This window comes from Struthio camelus, chromosome 2, assembly GCF_040807025.1.
Source record: "Struthio camelus isolate bStrCam1 chromosome 2, bStrCam1.hap1, whole genome shotgun sequence".
NCBI classification, from domain to species: Eukaryota; Metazoa; Chordata; class Aves; order Struthioniformes; family Struthionidae; genus Struthio; species Struthio camelus.
Window position 1 is genome coordinate 120905481 of NC_090943.1, and position 12303 is coordinate 120917783.

Consider the following 12303-nt stretch of genomic DNA (forward strand, 5'->3'; position numbering starts at 1 on the left):
CTGGGGTGGAGGAAAGTGTTCTCCCAGATTTTCATCAAGCTTACATGTTTTCATTTACTTAATCAAAAGGGATTTCTAAGACAATATTCTTTGCTGTCTTTTAGATTCGTATTGGCCACCATTTTATAGAGCATATTGTCTAGTCCTGACTATGTATGAGTCAGCCCGGTTATAAGAAGGTAGGTGGAGAGTCTGTGTTTGGGAGAGGGATGGTTACCCAATCAGTTTTGGCTAGAAATAGATTGTCAGGCTTTTTGTCTTCAGAAATGTTAATTCTAGAGGGTGCATTAGAATTATTTTTCTCAATGTCAGGTCAAAGAATGGCTTTATCACCATGTTAAGATTTTGCCATTGCTAGATGAAGAAAACCGTAAGAAGAAAATAACACTGCTGATTGGCAGAAACACACAAGGCCTCCAAACTCTACAGATAATTCCAGTTTCATAACTCGTGATTTAATTCCACTTATTTTACTTTCTAAAAATGATGTGTTAACATATGATTTAGTTCCTTAAGAAGAAAATACTGGGAGAACTAGCATAAGGGATGGTAGAAAAGTCCCCTTTAGGGAAGTGAATTTCACAGTAGCCCAATTCACTTGCGCGCTTTTTCTGCATAAACATCAACATTAGAGGAGATACTCCAAGTCAGGCTTCCTGATATTTCCATCTACTTCGTGCTAACCACAGATGAGCACAGCTCAGTCTCATACATGGGATATGAATACGTTTCCATAGATTTACTTAGGTCTCAGCTATATAGGGTAAATACTGCAAAGCAGAATGCCATCACAATTCACTAGTTTTTCCATTTTGAAAGTCAAATACTCTCACTCTTATTGCACGTGTTAGCCCGGAAGAGACTAGCATAAAGTAGAAGACAGCTGTAAACTCACACTTTAGCTTACTTCTCTGTAATTTTCCTATGTTAGACAAACCCATGAAGATGTGACTTTAAACTGATTTCACTGAGCACATCCAAAAAGTTGTCTGGTCATTGAACTCTGCGTTCCAGCTAGACTTCCTGACTTTGCTTAGCCATTAGGAACGGCTAACTCAATAGAAGTGGCTGCAGAAGACATTGCTCTAGCTACACTGAGTCAGTTTAAAAGCCCTTCTACATTAAAATAGTAAACACTATTTTAATGTAGAATTGAGCATGACTCAATTCTGATCTTGCCTCAGGTGGAGGCTCGGATAAAGGCTCTCTGAATGGTCAGTTCTGACAGAATTGTCTTACGTCAGGAGCTTATGGAAGTACCAGAAAAATATACCTTAAGGCAAATTCCGACTTCCTTGGGAATTTTCAGAAGTACTTAAAGAAACAACAATACTTACACTGTATCTGCTGGATGGGTTTTTTTGATCACTAGAGCATTGAAAACACTGTGTGTTACGCACAGCACAGTAACCAGAGTGCAGAAAGAAACCTGACCAGCATCATGTAATGAAGAATCACTTCAAAGTTTAATTCTTTCCTGCGCAAGTGAAGAGTTTGTGTTTTAGCCATGCAACTGTCCTCAGGGAGGAAAGTAATCTAACACAAAAGAGATTATTAAATAACAACTACCTTTTCTGTGGGTTTTTTTTTTGATCCCATCTCTTTGGTGATAAACAAGTTGGGAACGAGGAAAATGTATTATATCATTTCTAGAACTAGTCCAGTGATGTACCTGCACGTTTGCTTTAAGTCCATTATACAGTTTCCTCATGAAGCTAAGGCCTGAACAGCATTAGTATCATAGAAAACACAGTATTAGTTATTGTGCATGGGCCAGATTTCCAAAACTTAGGTCCTTCTCAGATATTCAAAAGGGCTGAACATGTTCCCCCTCAAACAGACATGCCGCTACTGAGGGCTTTGTTTTACAATGATACAGATTTTGTTCCAAAGAACAATCATTTTTGCCTGTCCTGCCAAAGTTTATCAGTCCTTCAGCTATCATAATGCAGAGTTTGGAGGCTGTAACAATTAATTTAGATTTAAAAGTCCCTTTTGCTGAGGTACACTATTTTTTAACCAGATTATTTCACTGATGTCCTCTACCAAGAAAGACCACAAACACTTTCATTGGCACAATTTGAGAGACAACAGTGCTGAGGAGCCTTTCAAACTGACCTGGCTTCTAGGGAAGCTGTAAAGAAGAGCCATAAGCCAGTGTGTTACCAGTGGAAGGCAGGGCCCCAGTTGCGTGCCTGGAAGGAGGGTGCAGGCAGGCTCTGCAGACTGTGCCAGCGGAAAGCACGGCCTCTCCATCTCCCGCATCCTGTTGCTCTCTCCCTCTCTCTACCAGCCAACAGTGGCAGCCTAAGCAGGATATAGAAGAAATGTTGCATGAACCGTAAAAAGAAGCCCCTCTCTTCAACCTCTTTCAATAACACTGCCACACTGGTGTGAACTACTTCCACTTGAAGTCCTGAGTGAGCTGACAGCCGGATACGGCTTAAGCTACGACAATGTGACTCTGTTGTAGTTGCTGGCTATAAACCACTGACCACGGATGACAGAAGCTGGAGAAATGAGCGCAGGAGCGAAGATCAGATGGAACTAGTAGGCCCGCTTCATTTCTCATTTAGCTCCACTACCTTCAAAAGAAATTAAATTAGTTCAGTGTGACTACGCCAAGACTTAAGTAACTGCTCATACATTTAAGTGGGAACAGTGGGTAACATTAGAGGTCACAAAACGGAATTTAATGTAAGAAACTATGACAAATTAGACCCAAAAAAGGCTGAAAAAAAGTCAGAGCGTCTTTTCATACAAAGCAAATAAATACAAGAATATTCACTATTTCTTTTTAACTGGGGACATTCTTAAGAAATACAGAACATTGTTAAGCAATCAGATATATGAGCTACGTAAATGCCAGTTTCCTCAGGTTTTCTATGGGCTACTGCTTTGTTCTGAGTGACAAACTTTGGAAACAACAGCAGTTAACTTCAGATTAAGCATCCCTTCTCATAGCACCTTGTAATTTAACTATGTTGTAGCTTGCAAAATGGATTAAAAAGCAGACTAGCTATTTTGGAGATAGACTGATAAAGCAAGACTGTTTTTATTCTGTTTATTCTACATGTATGTTAGTAGCCCTTGAAAAACCGTAGTCACTTAGCCTTAGAAGAACGCTCATTAAGGAAGAAAAAGAATTAAATACAATGAAGTGTTTAATGAAACGTTCTCATGCTTCTTCTTTTCTGACGCACAACACAGCCACCTGAAGACAGAGGACATGTGTGAAACACGGTTTCCCTGACAGGCAAGAGGCATGATGGAAAAACCCTATGATGCAGCTGGGGAGTTTGCCCCAAATGGGCTTATTTGAGCACAAGACTTTGCTAACCATCACGCTTTCCTGCTTATTTAACAGGCAATATTGCAACAGGCAGGATGCTGCCACCTCTCTCCCACAGACTCAAATTCACTAGATGGTCACTGGGTTAGTCGGTTAGCGAGCTGCTGGATGATGCGCTGCTCCGAAACAAGTGCACACGTGGCTGAAGTCCCAGGCGGAAGGCTAAGGCTGGAGACTTGCTGCGTTTCTGTCCTGCTTTGCTGCTTTGGTTACACAAGGCCTGGGAGGAATTCTGGGGTTACCACACAGCATGACCCTGTGTCCTGCCTCCTGGCCAGCACCACAGGCAAACAGTTCCTGAAGTTTATCTTTCCCACTGCCTCAGAGAGCAAGCAGCTCCTTTAAAGTTTAGGCCATGAGCATACTCTGGAAAGGTCATTTTTCCAAAACTTGTTTGATTATTTTACTACACAGGAAAAGTAGCGTACGAGGATTAAAAATCTGGCTTCAGTAAAGTCATTACCAAAGCTCCTTTTAACTTCAGCTTTTTATCTGAAACATATTAACTGCAAAGGTCTGCTTTTCTTTTTTGAAGTTTGAACCTACCTTTACTTTCATCTAGCATTTTCCTTATTCTCTCCTACACATACTGTTTCTAGGTACTAGAAAAATGAGAGACTGGCAAGGCTTTAGGTATTGGAAGAGAAAATGCTAGAAGAAACTGCTGAACTGAAGTAACAGAGCACAAGGATGGTTGGGTTTCTCTTGATGTTCTGAATTCTGAAGAAGCTTAATAACCAAGTGGCATTTCAAGTTGCTAACAAAAGGATATTTTCTCACTAATATCAAGTTTCAAACCAAAAAGATATTTTCTCACTAATATCAAATATTTCTCACTAATACTCAAAGAACAAGAGAGCAACAAACATATATTCTTCTAAAAAGAGACCTAATGCGTAATCCTGAGACATTTTAGTTAGTCTTTCTTCAGTAACAGCGTGATTTAAACTATAATTAAATTTAGCAATTCAAAGCACAAAGAGAAACTTAATATGCTAGGAGGTTCCTGCAATGGAAAACTGTAACTCCTCATTAAAACTATTTGGTATACTAGCAAAACAGCAGATAAATGAGAAGAGGTTGATAATTTACTTGGATTTTCTAAAGTCTTTGACAAAGGACTGCAGAAGAGGCTCTAAGTACAAGCTAAATCACCATGAGATGGGAAAGTAGTTCTCATGTTTAAAAAAAGTGAGGAGGTAGAAAACAAAATGGAGAAATAAAATATCTCATTTCAGCATGGGAAAAGCTAACTGTGAGGTCCCTGATATAGGGGATATATAGGCAGCATGTTTCTTTATATAGTGTTATCCGAAAAAGGAGGTAAATAGTATAAAAGTATTTACTAATCAGGTTGAAAAAAACAGATATCTGATGTTCTGGATCCTGATTTATGATTTTGATAAGAAATACTCATTTTCCTGTAGAGATTAATCTCCAGAAAAAAAAAGGCAAAGTGCTCCTAAATATCTACAGGAGGATTAGCTGGAATGCTGCAGAATAGTAATTCAGACCTGGTCAAATACAGATGATAGACAAGAAGAAAATCCAATTAAAAGAGATGCTGATACCTCAGGCTGTGGCAGACTTTTTTGCAATAAGCACTAACCGAACACTCTTACATAAAGATTGCTGGAAAATATTGTTTTTAAGGATCTCTTCTTTGAATTACACAAAATTGGAGGTTCTAGCTATTTATGCAGTCTCATTCCAGAGTAACAATTCCAATCTAATGGTTTGAAGAGCTTCTGCTACTTTCTTTTTGTATTTCCTTTTTTTCTTCCTCCTCTCTGACAGCTGAAAGGAATGCTGGAATTTCCTAGGAATTAATTCTTTTCTCACAACAATTCCCTCGCAACATTCCTGTAGCGCAATAGCCCATGGGGAGACCTCGGTACACCCAAAAGTTCACAAAACTGATTTCCTCTCTTGAATGACTGAACTGCACCAACTGTTAAAAACAGAGGAGAAAGAGCCAGATAGACACCCAGGAAAGAAAAAAAAAAAAGCATTTTAAGTCTTTTTCCTTTCAGGGTAAAATAGCCAAGTCTTTATATTATAAAGTTTGCTCTTGTAGTGAGACTAGTGATAGTTCTCTTGTTGTAATCCTTTTTTGATGCTCTGCCAATGCCCAGCCCTTCAGTCTCAGCTTAGGTAAAACTTGAGAAATTGTCATCAGCAGCAAATTAGTAGCAACAAATTCTAAACCTGTTCTTGCAAAGAAAAGAATCAAAAAATGCTTTAGCTTGCATCCTTTGACTCACCTCAAGGCATCTTTCTCTAGGTAGCCTCTAGGCCAGAGATGAAGTACTACCTCCTCTACTCAAAGTAGGACTTGGCCTATTTTTCAAGTTGCTCTTCATGAACCAACAGTCTCACTGTCCTTAACGCTGCTACACAACCAGTCAAGAGGAGGGAGATATTACCTAACTCTGATAGGGGTGTGGGGCATGTGTGTTATCTGAATTTGTTTCTGAAAGTACTGAGCAGCTTTTGATAGTTACAGGGAGGTATGCTGTAAACTCTCTGTAATGAATACTTGTAGACATGAATGTTTGTGCATACCTTTACTATAAGGACAAGTCAAAGCCTGCACCATTTAGATCGTCTTACTTTTCAGAATTGCACATCTCTGAGCCTCTTCCCTTCAAGATTTTATGTGAACATTGTATAAATTAGAAGACTTTACAGAGAGGCATTATGTAACTTTTATTGACTGAAGCTGGAGTTGATAATTTATAATTTATTTTATTTTCAATTGGAAAAGCATTGAATAATAGGTTTAATTTGAAAGAGCATTTATCTATAGTATCACCTTATTGCAAATTATACCTGAAATAAGAGAGGGTTTGGATTTCTGTACTTCAGATAATTATACTGCCTTCCTGAGGAGGAAAAACAATCTCTGTCACAGAGAATTCTGAGCAAGTCTGACACTGTAACATTCATTACTGTGGTATATGTATTTTTAGAACTGCCAAACATTACAAGGCTGAGAATAACAGTTAAGTGATGTTTATCCAGCAGCGCACTTATACATACAACGGCCTTGTTCTCCTACACCTTTGCTCTTGTACTTCCGAAAAATTAAATTTCTATAATGTGTGGAAGTGAATGTAAAAGCTTAATTTAAGACCTCTACACCTCAACCCTGCCAGCAACCTTATATGAGAAGTCCATACGGAATGTGTAATGAGCATGGTTTGGGTTGGGGGAGCAAGAGGCTGGAGCGGGGGAAAGGTGTTCAAATTTTCCTTTAAGCTACCAAATCAAAGGAAGAGATAGTAAAGATCTCTTATCCCCACACTCCTCAGACTCTAGCAAGCAGTTAAATAACAAGCCCAGGGTGTTTTAAAAGCCAACTATTAGACTCACTGTGTGGCTCCAGGTTTAATCTAGAGAGAGAGTATCAAGAAATCTGCCTTTTATTCTGTCCATTTAAAAACAGTAAAAATGTACTTTCCTCAGTCTTCATGTTGTTGCCATGAGTTCAGCATACAGGAGCAAAATTTCGAAGACAGTATCTTTTATGAGACTAGCTGACATGGCTGGGAGGAGTAGACAAGCTTTCAAGCACATCAGCCCTTCTTTAGTCTGCTACGCAAGCAGCACCTTCTCTACGTTGTATGTCATTTATCAGCTGTTTTGGTTTGTGATTTACCTACATCAATGAGCTAGGCAATTCCAATTATGCAACACTCAAAAAGAAATTGAAGGCAGTGTTTCCAGACAAACTATATTCACATTGGACAAGGATTTACAGTTCAAAATGTGTTGTCTATGGAAAGGGTTTTGGAGTCTTTAATCAAATCCATTTTAGGACACCAAATCTATGACATGTCCAGAACCCAGTGTCTCCATCACATTTGGCTTTGACGCTCAGTTATTTAGTACAGCACACTGAATCACCAAAGCCACTTCCTGCAACGGACTTTCTTGTAAATCTCTTATCCAAGTACTGACCAAGCCCAGCCCTGCTTAGCTGTATGAAATCATAGCCTAAGGTGGTGTATGTGCAAGCACAAACAGTATACATCTGTCATTTCAGCTCAGTTAGTAATCCAGTTGCCTTCTTTAGAATTAAGCCTTCCACTAAAGGCCAACATAAAATATAATCTTACAAGAAATGTTACTTTCCTGTAGTAAAATAGTCTGAATACAGCATACGCAGATATTAGTGTTTCTTCTGTTAGCTTTTCTGGTCAATGATGAAAAACCACTCATTATGTTGCACAAGGCTGGTTAAAGTGGACGCTAAGTTCCTGTTCTGACCACTAGTCATCTAGTAGCTATTATTAAAATGGATAAATAAGACATGAAGATCAAAAGAAGGATAGATGATACCACAGTGGGATTGCTTAACGAACAAACACAACTTTCTAAAGTTAGTCAGTCTTAGACAATACTGAACGGAGCTAATCTTTTCTAAGCCTGAGTGTTTAAATTTAGGTGGCTAAATAAAAGCTAAAGGAACCTAAGCATAGATTTAGCAGGCTAGTTTTATGCACTTTTCCAAAAGTGCTAAACATCCACAGCTCCTACTGATTTTAGTCAATAACCCCAACAATCACAGCATGAGAGCTGAAAATTATGGTCTATATTTGTATTTGAAAGAAAGCAGTAAGTTTATACAGATGCAGGATTCTGTTGGGGCAGAGATCCTGATCTCTGTCTACACCTTGAATAAATATGCTATAGGCAGGACTGATGTGCAAGTATTCTTGCCCCCCAGACATGAGTAAGAAGCAGCGCAGCTGCTGCTGCAACCCATGTGCTAGGGCAGCTGCTGTATCCTTCACAGGAGGAGAGCACTGCTTCACAAGCAGTTCATGGTTATGGAAGCATGTCCCGTATACTCCATATTCTCTGACCCGTTTCACGTTCAAATATCCTGTGTGGTAATGCAGTAATGCCGGGCAAGATTACACTGGCTGTCTCCCCACATGTAACAAAGCTATGCGATATCCTATACACAGGGTATTCTCTCACACTTATAGGAGGACTGGCACTTAATTTTTCTCTTAGCTAATTGCACTAAACATTTGGGGTTATCTGATTTTAAGAAGTCTGCATGATTAGTGATATATAAAAAAAGACATTTTTTGTTCCCATTTCCCTCTGCATTTATGCTGAGCAAGACCTCTAGCCCAGTGCATCTGCATATAAAATGAAAGAAAGCTTATAACAATAAGATCTTGCTATACTTAACAAGGATATATCACTCCCCCACCCCTTGGTAAATTATTTTGCTGGAGGCTACATCATTCTATCTGAGTAGTATGTTGAGAGTTGACAAAGGCATGAATAATTCACCGCGTATGAAGCCTTCCTTGAGCTGAGCTGAGCTGAGCTGCAGCATGTTGGGCTGGCCTTTGATGCAGACTGGTTGGGCAGGTTCCCGGGCGCCCGGGGAACCGGTCTGACAGGCCTGTTATGCCAACAAATTCTGGTATGATTCCATGCTCTCCAGAATGCAGAAACCTGCCCAGCCAGTTAAATGAAAGGCATATTAGGTTATCCATTGCACATTGTATATATCTTAGGTGCAGCAGATCTCCTCTCGGCACTCTCTAGTGTGGTCCACAGTGGCTTCCTCATCTTACTTACACTTGAGGTTTATAGCTGGAGGGGAAGTCAATAGTAAATATTTATCACCCCGATCAAGAACAGAACTTTTCACAATTCAAACAGAAGGGTGAGTTTTGAAAGTCTTTCTTTAAAATTAACTTAAGATAAACTAAAGCAAAAATTTTATTCTATGCTTGAAGTGGGAGAATGGCTATCTCCTTAATGTGTCTGGGTACTGCCAGCCTCTGTGGCGCTTGTTGACATTTTTGCGACTGCAGCTTTTGACCATTCTGCACGCAGCTCAACATCATCTGCTCTGTCTTCAAGAATATTTACTGGAGAGACAGTTTAATGAACTCAGCACAGGAGTGTGAGATGGAAACTCCACTGCCAATGACTTAGTATTTTGAGTTGGTCAGTTAAGTTAGCTTATCCTTCTCGGTCTTCTCTTTTATAGTGTTTTTTATAATCCCATAATAGCACTGCTGTGAAAAAGCACAGTGCCATTACAGTAATATGTGTGATAACTAATACTTGCTGGACCAACATTTTTTTTTTTAATTGTGTAGTTTTATGGAGTGGGTTAACTAAACTCGATTTACATTTTCAAAATTGACTTAACAGCAATATAGGAAATGTATTTGTCATTCTTAACTGCTTTCTTTCTATATATTTATTAGAAACTTCCTGTTTAGAATGTAATAAGTAACGGTGGTAGCAATTATAATAAAAAAGAGTCTTAATCCAAAAGAGCAGGCAGCCCTGAAAGTTGTACCTGGATCTGCAACTGAAACCATTCACAGGTACAGTGTCAAAAAAGAAAAATTAAACAGTGTGAAAACAAAAGCTGTGGAATCTGGTAACTGATTAACTACTGCAGCACAGAAGTACTTGCTGAGCTGAATAGAAAGGAATGAAGACAGGTTTTGTCATGCCTGTTAGGACAAAATAACTCTTTAACTGAAGTAAATCTGAATCTTCTCACCCTCTGTGTAACTACGTTCTTGAAAACTCATATAGCCGCTTCCATCTCCCTGGAAATGTTATTTTAGTCTCTCTTTAAGTGACACAATCACAGTTCTCTTTCATGAGGTAAAAAAATAATTCCTGCCCTAGTGGACATAAACCACTAGATACGTGTAGATATATGCAAGATTATGTAAGAATTTATGGAAGTCACACAACAGGAAGCTTCAATTATGGAGGTGTTTACTGCCTGCTATTTCCAGGTTGATGCAAAAATGAACATTATTATTCTTTTGTAGATTGCCAATAAAAAGGCCTCCTGAGCAGCTTAAAAAAATGAATGAGAGACTGAAATGACCTTCTTGCTGGCTGCACTTTATCTGTTAGTTAAAACCGTTCTTCAAAGTGTAAAAGAATGGAAAACAACACAGGGGAAGTCTTGCGCTCTCACAGAGGCTAAAAATATGCATCAGGAAAAAGCATTTAATTCTTAGCATCTCTGTTGATTTTACTATCAAATATGGGATTAAAATTTACTTAGACTAAGGAATACACCATTCTCAAAAGGAAAAACTGTAAGTGGCTGAACTGTATGGTTTGACCAGGGACACTCTGTAGAGACCATAAAATGCTCCGAGAGAGCTCTCTTTGCTAAAGCTATAGAATTGGAACACTGTACAATTTTTAAAATTCAAATGAAATACATCATTTTTTAAAATACTGCTTGCCACCCTCTGCCTTAGCAATTTTTGTGCTCCATTTTATTTGGGTTCTTGCCTGATTGCTTTTTCTTTGGGGCAGAGGCCATTGTTTAGGGATTTTTTTCCCCAAAAGGTAAAGGTAAGTAAAATACCATTTCCCAACTGCTATTCTGTTTTGCTTGTTCTCCCGTTCTGAATTCTTGTCGCTCGCTATAGCAAGAAGTAGGTGGCATGATATACAGATGTGCAAATTTTTACTTCAGTCTTCCAAGCCTGAAATAGACTTCCAAGGCTAATATAAATAGGCATAACTACTCAGCCTATTCATATAAACCCAAGTAATATTGGTAAGAGCAAACCATTTCAGTCTGTAGCTAACATAAACAGGCGCTGCTCCTTAGAATCTACCGTCCTTGGAGGACCAGGAACGCTACACTGAAGTCCTGAAACAGCATCCCTCGGGTTGCTTTTTTCCCCTCCATCAAGCCTCTCTAAAGGACCTGAGAGTTCCAGCCAAGCAAATCCCAGCTGTTTCAGACTACAGATGAGGAGCGGTGTAAGCACTTCAAAGAAAAGGGTTCCTTACAGTGAACAATGTTATTGGCATCAGGGAATTTGCCCTTGGCTTGAGTTCAAAAGTGGCTATGCAAGTTGCTTGAGAAGACTCAAATTCAACTCGTGGGGGTGATGGAGTAGCTCCTCCCTATTCTTCCGGAAAAAGCAAATGCTATCAGTGCCAGACAGATTGTGTGCTGTGTGCTCTCCCAGTTTTAAGAAATGATACCATTCAGAGGACTGCCACTTTCTACACTCCTAGTTGAAATTCCACGTAGGTAGCTGCTGAAACGTGTTGCATGCTCTCACTCACTACATATGAAGCTGGGCTCATGTGATGTCCTTAGTGGCAGCTACAACATGAAGTTCATGAAATGAACATTCCTAGAGATTAATCAATATATTTATCTCTCAATGCAGATCCTGCATGACAGGGAGGTTGTGAACACACTGGCATGTACATATATGTGCAATCTGCTATATGTTATGTGAATAAATAAGGGTTTCACTATTACATATATATGCAGGAAAAGAGCAATTTATTTATCATTGTGTAAGTACAATGATAATTGCCATTCAAAGCTGGCTTTAATCTTCGCATCTAAATTTAAGGTAGTAGCAGCAAAAAAATTCAAGCTATCCACTATTCTCTTTTAAAGCTACTTTGTTTGTACTTACCGTTATCTGACTGGTTAGAAACACTAATGCAGCCTCTGCGCTACCAAAAAAAAGGGGGGGGGGTTATTTTATCTGTGCAACACTGCAGTACTCTTACAAAATAAATTCAATCAGTAGCTGATTTGCTAGCAAATGGTCCAGTCGCCAAGAAGGTATTACCATTAAACTGTAACTGACAGTCAACAGCTTCATATACTACTAGTAAGGCTAAACGTTTTAGGCATTAGGGTCTAAAATGGGCTGGGATTACATTATACTCCCTTTTCTGTTTCAGAGTTGTTCATAGATATGTATTCTGTTATCCAGTTTGATGTGCCATATTAAGGGTTACTTTGAAATCTGGACACCAGCCATGATTCCACAGGAACTTTTGTATCTGCTCAAGTGCTAAAATGACAAAGTCTTTTTTTCCCACAGTTTTATTGTCTAGGTGTGGGTGTTTACTCTTATGAGATGAATGAGATGCAGTTCCAGTTAGACTAG

At 39.0% G+C, this 12303-nt stretch overlaps 1 protein-coding gene across 2 annotated transcripts in view; it reads left to right on the forward strand.

The window, feature by feature from the left end:
• Positions 1 to 8872: 8872 nt before the first annotated feature.
• Positions 8873 to 12303, forward strand: part of RBBP8 (RB binding protein 8, endonuclease) — a 43999-nt gene continuing 40568 nt past the window's right edge. For both annotated transcript variants that reach the window (XM_068932336.1, XM_068932340.1), the window contains exon 1: positions 8873 to 9047. The gene's annotated coding sequence lies outside the window, so the exon portion shown is untranslated. The remainder of the gene's footprint in view (positions 9048 to 12303) is intronic.